General features: G+C 34.1%; 1 pseudogene; it reads left to right on the top strand.

Moving 5' to 3' along the window:
• Window positions 1-906: 906 nt before the first annotated feature.
• On the top strand, window positions 907-1,996 carry LOC136122728 (probable E3 ubiquitin-protein ligase HECTD2 pseudogene; annotated as a pseudogene).
• The last annotated feature ends 7,961 nt before the right edge of the window (window positions 1,997-9,957 follow it).

The following is a 9,957-nucleotide window of genomic DNA, read 5'->3' as shown; positions in this document are numbered from 1 at the left end:
TAATTTAAAAAATCCCAACAAGCAAAAGTCCAGGATCAGATATATATATCATATATATATATATATAGATAGATAGATAGATAGATAGATAGATAGATATATAGATATATAGATATAGATATAGATATAACTGAATCACTTTGCTGGACACCTGAAAGTAACACAATACTGTAAATCAAATATACTTCAATAAAATTAAATTAATTAAAAACAGAGTGAGCTACCTGGGTTCTTCAGTTGGGCTAATGGCTGACTCTGGGAGGGCTCACGCTAAGGAGTACTTCCCAGAACTTCTGATGCCAGTGTCCTTGTCCTCATGGTGAGACAGAGCCACCCACCACCTCTGCAGGAGACCCTCCAATACTAGTAGCCTCAAGACATTCAGAAGACAATATTAAAGGGAATCATTAACAGCCTGTTACAAGAATGGAAAAGTCCATGAACAAAAGGTTATCTTAGAGCATATTTTATACATTTACAGAGTCCTCAATTTAATAACACATCTACATATGTCATCTGTGCTCACTTGCTACAACAGATAGCTACGTTAGTAGAAGCTGACCATCATTTCCTAGTTCACTGGTTTAAAAAATTATCCCAGAAGAGGTTCAAACAATTGGTAGAGAGATTGCTGCAGTTTATTTCTTTACACCTGTTTCCTGCAAAGCTTGAAGAATTTCCACCTATATCAAAGTGTTCCTGGTGGATCCCATTATCATCTAAAGTGTTGGCTTTACTTAATACTGCAAACAATTTTGTTCTTCCTCCCCTTATTCCTTATACTGATTTCTATAATTCTACATTGGATCATATTGATCTCATGGAAGAATACCACACCTGGCAGAGCTTCGGAAATTCTCAAAGCAAAGTCTGGTGGATAAAGTATCTAGAAGAGAGAGACCTGATATGAATATGTTATTTCTAAATATGAAAGTAAAGTGGACATATCTGGTCAGGGATTCTCTTGATGAGTTAACCCGGGAAAGAGCAGACTTGAAAAAGCAGTTGAAAGTTACCTTTGTAGGGGAAGCTGGTTTGGGTATGGGCGTCTTGACTAAAGAATGGTTCCTTCTTCTAATTCGCCAAATTTTTCATCCAGATTATGGTATGTTTACGTATCATAAGTATTTATACTGCCATTGGTTTAGCAGCTTTAAATGTGACAACTATTCTGAATTCCGATTGGTTGGAATTCTTATGGGACTAGCTGTTTATAACAGCATTGCTTTGGATATTTGTTTCCCCTGCTGCTGCTACAAGAAATTATTGAGCCCTCCCATCGTTCCAGATGCCCCCCAGTAGGCATCTGCAGTGTTACCACTGACGACCTGAGTCAAATTATGCCTGAGCTGGACCATGGATTAAGTGAACTCCGGTCATATGAAGGCAATGTTGAAGAAGATTTCTATTCAATATTTCAGGTGTTTCAAGAAGAATTCGGAATAATTAAGTCCTATAATTTAAAGCCAGGTGGTGATAAAATTCCAGTTACCAATCAAAATAGGAAAGAATATGTACAGCTTTATATTGACTTTCTTTTCAACAAATCCATCTATAAGCAGTTTGCTGCATTTTGTTATGGATTTCACAGTGTGTGTGCTTCAAATTTCCTAATGCTGCTTCGTCCAGAAGAGGTTGAAATTCTGGTCTGTGGAAGTCCTGAACTGGATATGCACACCCTGCAGAGAAGTACTCAGTATGATGTCTATGCAAAAACCGACTTGACTATACAATACTTTTGGGATGTTGTGCTTGGATTTCCTCTTGATCTTCAAAAGAAGTTGCTGCATTTTACCACAGGAAGTGACAGAGTACCTGTAGGAGGAATGGCTGACTTGAACTTTAAAATCTCAAAGAATGAAACTTCAACTAACTGGTTGCCTGTGGCCCACACCTGCTTCAATCAACTTTGCCTTCCCCCCTGCAAGAACAAAAAGGACCTGAAACAGAAATTGATTATTGGAATTCAAATTCAGAAGGTTTTGGACTTGAGTAACCTAGAAGACTTGAAATATATTTTATATGTAGCATTCACTTCCTTCTCATTGTGCCTTTAAGCTTTTCATGTTTCTGTCTCAAAACACCTTGACAAAACTCACCAACTTTAAAATACTGATATTTTAAAAATCAAATATGAAGTATGTTCAGTAGAGGCATGGTTTTCTAAAAATACAACACTGCTTGAGTGAGAAAAAGACCAGATGGCGGAGACAGGTGTGGGTCCAGTCCCTCTTTTTTATAGCACTTTATCATTCTCCATAAGTAGTTTGTCACAGGTGTTCCACTGGGAAAGCATTGTGCAGTAAAGAATGCACTGATGACAGAGTGGAGACCAGTGGCAGCTTGTGTGCTTCTAGCACACCGTAGCAACACAGATAGCTACATTGTCATTAATGTAAGGCATGTAGCCATATTTTCATATAGCTGTTAAACAACAGTATAATTGCAAATGCAATTTACAGAGTTTTTTGATATACTGGCTTTCGTTCTCTAAGATTCTTTTCAACCATTGCTGAAAAGCATGTAAATAACTACATAATAGCCTGAGAATAATGGGATTTTGATAGTGCCATTTATTGCTAAAGATTTATTTTTACAAAGTAAATTCAGGGTTTTAGATGTGTATACAGCTTTTACAAATCAATAAAGATGATTGTATAAGGGTATAAAAAAAAGTGAAAAACTGAATATTTTCCTTCTAAAATTGGGATAAGGTGAGGATGTCTGTACTCACTACTCTTATTAAACTAGAAGTTCTAGTCAGTGCAATAGGGTGAGAAAAACATTAAAGAAATAAATTGACTATTTCCATATGATATGATTGTTTACATCGAAAATCTCAAGGAATATACAAAAAATTCTTAGAACTATTAAGAGATTTCAACACAGTTGCAAGATTTATGAGTGACACATAAAAATCAATTATATTTGTATATACTAAGAAGCAATCCCACTACTGGGTATATACCCAGAGAAAACCATAACTCAAAAAGATACATGCACCCCAATGTTCATTGCAGCACTGTTTACAATAGTCAGGTCATGGAAGCAACCTAAATGCCCATCGACAGATGAATGGATAAAGAAGATGTGGTACATATATACAGTGGAATATTACTCAGCCATACAAAGGAATGAAATGGAGTCATTTATAGAGACATGGATAGACATAGAGACTGTCATACAGAGTCAGAAAGAGAAAAACAAATATCATATATTAATGCATATATGTGGAATCTAGAAAAATGGTACAGATGAACCTGTTTGCAAGGCAGAAATAGAGATACAGACGTAGAGAACAAACATATGGGCACCAAGGGGGAAAAGGGGTATGGGATGAATTGGAAGATTGATGACAAATACACACTAATATGTATAAAATAGATAACTAATGAGAACACACTGTATAGCACAGGGGGCTCCACTTCGTTGTACAGTAGAAACTAATGCAACATTGTGAAACAACTATATCCCAATTAAAAAAAAAATCAAAAGAAACATGTAGAAATCAAAATTTTTTTTAAAAAATTACAATTGTTCCCCCAAAATAAAATACTCACGTATAACTATAATAATACATGTAAAGGACTTTTATCCTAAAAATCACAAAATGTTGATGAAAGAAATCAAAGAAGACCCTAATGGATTCATGATTCACAATTCACGTTCATGGATTGTAACACTGGACATTATAAAGATGTCAATTCTCTTTAAATTGTTCTATAGGTTTAATGCAATTCTGTAAAAAAAAATGTGTCAAAGACATACTTGATCTTAGCCAATTTATACATTGTCCATATATACAGAGATTGACATTTTATCAGTATTTACAGGCATAAATTTTCACAATTTAACTCTCTTAATGTCATTAAATTTCTTCTCCCATTTCACATTGATAAGGTCTAAAAATTACTTTTAATTAACCTTTTGCTGGGTAGAAAGTGTTAAATGTCATTTGGGATTAAGAAGCCTATAGATTTTGACTGATTTCCAATTTACAGCATTTTAAAAACTGTTATATAATATTTTCAATGCATAGATTTGTACACTTATTTCTTCAGCTTTTTAATTTAACAATAGTATGATTTACAAAAATGGGAGAAAGTTGTGAGCACTGAGATGGTTCTTAGTTTTATTCCCAGCTTCAGAGAGCAAATCTTGCAGTCATCTTCATGTGCTTTTATTCCACAGATGTTAAAGCTGTTTATTTTTAAATGTTTAGAATCACGTCTTCTTCTGATCTTTAAAACTCACAATGATTAGGGAATCTGGATTTTGAAATAAAGTACGTCCAAAGATATGTCAATGGCATTAAATAAAATCTGAAACTGAGTTTTTTTAGGATGACATCTCCTTACTCAGATAAGGATTTACTTCATTTTTTTTTCTCCCTGTATTTGGGAGAATTGAAAGTATTATTTCTTCTTGGCTTGAATGAGGGAATGACTTACATTTATCTAATACAATTTATTCTTACAAATGGTCTCAAAAGTGAGGTAATCAGACATTGAGGCAAAGGAAAAGAGTTATTATCATAATAAATTTACAAATTTATGTGCATTCTTTCTGTTCTTTATAAGTCTGTGAGGTCCTTGATACCATGCCTTACATGTGAGACCTCTCAGTTTCCAGATCAATGTTTTATTTTATGCTTCAATATATCAGAGGATACTTTCATACTCAAACCAGTTCAAGCAAAAATTTTATTATTTCACATAACTGAAAAGTCCAGGGACAAATTTGGCTTTCAGGAAAATTGAATCAAAGATGCCATCATAATTCTGTCTCTGTCCCTTGATTCTGCTTTCCTGTGTTCTGGCTTCATCCTCAGGGAGATTCTCCCCACAGAGCAGTGTGAAAGCTTCACACTTATATTCTATAGCACTGTAAACCTAGTGGAAAGAGTTCTCCTCCCTTTTATATGTCCAGTTAAATTTTGAAGATTGAATGATAGGCCTGGAGTAAGTCATGTGTTGATCCCTAAACCATTTATTGTGGACAGCACATGTGCTGCTCTGATCAGATATGCATGCATCAACCCTACCCAAAGTCAGAGATGGAGTGCAGCACTGGGTGTTTTCTTGATGGAAATTGAGAATTTATTATTAAAAAATAGTAAATAGGTGCTGAACTGGCATAAATGAGATATCCAAACAGTACACATCCAATACAAACGCCTGAAATAAAATAATTAAAGCAATTAAATAATAAAAGTAAAACGCGAATTAAAGAATGCGCTGAGATTTACATTTGAAAGAACAGTGTTGGAATTATGGTTCTGGCACTTTCAAGCCCTGTGGACTTAAGTAAATACTCTGTGAGCTTTACTTTCCTTGGTTTTTTTTTAATTTTTGAGGAATAAACAAAATGTTTATAATCCACTAATGAGATAATTGTGTGCAGAGAAAAATTCAAAAGCATTTGAAAAATAAAATAATGTAAGAATTCAGCAGGTTTGTTGGAACTTAACAGATATCATAAAAATAAACCCTAACTTTATGCTTTAATAAATGGTTCAACACTGAAATTAAAAAATATACTATCTAAAATGCTAACAAAAATATAAAGCATTCAAGAAAAATGCCCCACAAATACGTATGAGACCTCCATAAAAAAAGAAATTAAAACAATTAAGTCTGGTTTATTAGGCTATAATTTATATGCAATTAATTTTTCTTTTTTCCCAGGACAGTTCTATGATTTTTAACAATGCACGCAGATGTGTAACCACTAGCACACTAAAGATAGTGAACATTTGCATCACCCCTGCAAAATTCTCAAATGTTCCTTTGTCAACCTACTTTTCTCACATCCAGCCCGTGGTTACCACTGTTCTTTTTTTGTTAGATAGATAGATATACACATCAAAGCCTTCCAGTATTCCTTATAAGCTTGAAAAGGTGAAATGTTATTTTTATCAGCAAGGTATTAAAATGCATTTATAAATTCTTCTTGGCTTCAATCATGAATAAATATTTGCTGTTAGCAATTAAAAAAAAAAACTTACAGTTTTGATTTTTCCAGAACATCATGTTAATGGAATAATACAATTTGTGGCTTTTTGAATCTGGCTTCTTTCACTTAGCGTCATGTATTTGCTAGTCATCCATGTGTTGCATACATCAGTAAATCCTTCCATTTTATTGCTGCATAGAATTCCTTTCCATGGTGTTCCACAGTTTGTTTATCCATTTAACAGTTGACATTTGCGTTGTTTCTAGTTTTTGGCAATTATCAACATGCAATAAAATTTCCCATACAGTATTTTTTGTGAACACGTATTTTCTTTCTCTTGAGTAAATACACAGGAGCGAGATTTCTGAGTCAAATGATAAGTATCTAACTTTGTGAGAAAACTGATTTCTAACATGTCTATACTAGTTTGCATTCCCACCAACAATGTATAAATATTCCAGCTGCTCCACATACTTGCCAGTACCTGGTACTGTCTGTTCTACTTTAGTCATTCTAATACATGTGTAATAATATTTCATTGTGATTTTAATTTGCATTTCCTTAATGACTAATGATAGTGAGCATCTTTTCATGTTTTTGCTTACTACCTATGCATCATCTTTGATGAAGTTTCTGCTCAAATCTTCTGCACATTTTTAATTTAGTTATTTTCTTGTTAAGTTAAAACAAGTCTTTATATATTCTGAATACAAGTCCCTCATCAGAGAATTATTTTGTATATATTGTCTCCTAGTCTTAAGTTATCCTGTCATTTTCTAAAGAGTGCCTTTTGAAATGCAAAAGTTTTAATTTTGAGGAAGTCCAATTTATCAATTTTTTCAAAACATCATGGTTCATGACTTTTGTGTTGTAGCTAAGAAAATTCTTGTTTGACCCAAGGCCACAAGGATTTTCTTCTATGTTTTATTCTAATATTTATAATTTTAAGTTTGATATTTATGTTTGTCACTCATTTCAACTTAATTAATCTTTGTATAGTGCAAGGTGGGATTGAGAGTTCTTTTGTAGAAAAATATCTCATAGTTTTGGCATTATTTGTTTAAATTACTATCCTGAATTTCCTTGGCTTCCTTGATGAAAATTGGTTAACCATATATGTGATCCTATGTCTGGAATCTATTATTATTTACTGGTCTATCCTTTAACAATATCACACTGTGGTAGATTACACAGATAGATAGTAATGATATAAATATATATATAAGATAATTATATATAAATATATACATATTTATGCTATTTTTATCATTTAGTATTTATATAATTGGTATATATTGTATATAATTATATTATATGTATGCCAGAAAGAGAATATAAATTCTTTTCAAGCATACATGGAGTATATTTGTCAGGATCAATGAAATAATTTTAAAAACTCTTAAATGCTTGCTAGCAGACAAAACACATTCTATAATCAAAACCAAGAAAAACTGAACACAAATGAGCTAAAAATTTGAATCAAGAAGCCAGAAACAGAACCATAGAAGAAGTCTAAAGTACATAGAAGGGAGAACAGATAAAAGCATAAATTAATAAAATAAAATTGTATAATATTTCTTATAGTAAATATTGCAGAGAATCAAAAAAGGGACTTTGTACAACTAATTTTATAAACCTGGTGAACTATGAAATCAGTGATAAGGACAATATAAAAATTATAGAACATTCTTACATATGAACATAAACTATAAATATATTAAATAAGTAAATCTAATACAACTGTGTGTGTGTGTGTATGTATGAATTATATCATCAATCAGTGGGATTTATCATGAAAGAAATTATACTCAAATAGAAAAGTAATTGATTTACTTATATATTCTAACATTAAATTTGAGAAATATTCAGATTAGCTTAATAAATAAAAAATTACTAAAATTAAAAATTTGTTGATAACTAAAAATAATAACAATAATGTTTTAGCAAAATAGGAATCGAGAAAATTCCCTCAAACTGATTAATGAGATAACTACTAAAAGTCAACCATAATCATCATGTTCTATGATGAAACTTTAGGTGCATTTTTTAAAATTAATTAATTAATTAATTAATTTTTTTGGTACACGGGCCTCTCACTGTTGTGGCCTCTCCCGTTGCGGCGCACAGACTCTGGACGCGCAAGCTCAGTGGCCATGGCTCACAGGACCAGTCGCTCCACGGCATGAGGGGTCTTCCCAGACTGGGGCATGAACCCATGTCCCCTGCATCGGCAGGCGGACTCTCAACCACTGCGCCACCAGGGAAGCCCTAGGGGCATTTTAATTAATCTAATTAAGGAGACCTTCAGGATGGTGGGGGAGTAAGACGTGGAGATCACCTTCCTCTACACAACTACATCAGAAATACATCTACATGTGGAACAACTCCTACAAAACACCTACTGAATGCTGGCAGAAGACCTCAGACTTCCCAAAAGCTGTGTGGCTGACAGGGTCTTTGTGCTTCTGCCAGGTGTCAGGCCTATGCCTCTGAGGTGGGAGAGCCTAGTTCAGGGCATTAGACCACCAGAGACCTCCCGGCTCCACGTATATAAAAAGGAGAAAGCTCTCCCAGAGATCCCCATCTCAACACTAACACACAGCTCCGTACAACGACCAGAATATACTGTGCTGGATACCCTATCTCAGACAATTTGCAAGAAAGGAACACAACCCCACCCATTAGCAGAGAGGATGCCTAAAATCATAATAAGTTCACAGACACCCCGAAACATACCACTGGACGTGGTCCTTCCTACCAGAAAGACAAGATCCAGCCTCATCCACCAGAACACAGGCACTAATCCCCTCCACCAGGAAGCCTACACAACCTACTGAACCAACCTTACCCACTGGGGGCAGACACCAAAAACAATGGAGACTACAAACCTGCAGCCTGCAAAAAGGAGACCCCAAACACAATAAGTTAAGCAGAATGAGAAGACAGAGAAACACACAGAATATGAAGGAGCAAGGTAAAAACCCACCAGACAAAACAAATAAAGAGGAAATAGGCAGTCTACCAGAAAAGAATTGAGAGTAATGATAGTAAAGGTGATACAAAATCTTGGAAATAGAATGGAGAAAATTCAAGAACATTTAACACAGACCTAGAAGAACTAAAGAACAAACAAACAATGATGAGCAACACAATAAGTGAAATGATAAATTCTCTAGAAAGAATCAATAGCAGAATAACTGAGGCAGAAGAATGGATAAGTGACCAGGAAGGTAAAATAGTGGAAACAACTACTGCAGAACAGAATAAAGAAAAAAGAAGAATGAAGAGAATTGAGGACAGTCTTAGAGACCTCTGGGACAACATTAAATGCATCAACATTTGAATTATAGGTGTTCCAGAAGAAGAAGTGAAAAAAAGGGACTGAGAAAATATTTGAAGAGATTATAGTTGAAAAATTCCCTAATATGGGAAAGGTAAAAGTTAATCAAGTCCGGGAAGAGCAGAGAGTCCTATACAGGATAAGTCCAAGGAGAAACACACAAAGACACAGATTTATCAAACTATCAAAAATTAAATACAAAGAAAAAAAATATTAAAAGCAGCAAGGGAAAAACAACAAATAATGTACAAGGGAATCCCTATAACGTTAACAGCTGATGTTTCAGCAGAAACTCTGCAAGCCAGAAGGGAGTGGCAGGACATATTTAAAGTGATGAAAAGGAAAAACCTACAACCAAGATTACTGTACCCAGCAAGGATCTCATTCAGATTGGATGTAAAAATTAAAAACTTTACAGACAAGCAAAGGCTAAGAGAATTCAGCACCACCAAACCAGCTTTACAACAAATGTTAAAGGAACTTCTCTAAGCAGGAAACACAAGAGAAGGAAAAGACCTACAATAACAAACCCAAAACAATTAAGAAAATGGAAATAGGAACATACATATTGATAATCACCTTAAATGTAAATGGATTAAATGCTCCCACCAAAAGACATAGACTGGCTGAATGGATACAACAACAAAACCTGTATCTATGCT

This window comes from Phocoena phocoena, chromosome 4, assembly GCF_963924675.1.
Source record: "Phocoena phocoena chromosome 4, mPhoPho1.1, whole genome shotgun sequence".
Lineage (NCBI taxonomy): Eukaryota > Metazoa > Chordata > Mammalia > Artiodactyla > Phocoenidae > Phocoena > Phocoena phocoena.
The sequence above is the reverse complement of the archived record's forward strand: the minus strand, read 5'-3'. Positions and strand labels throughout refer to the sequence as shown.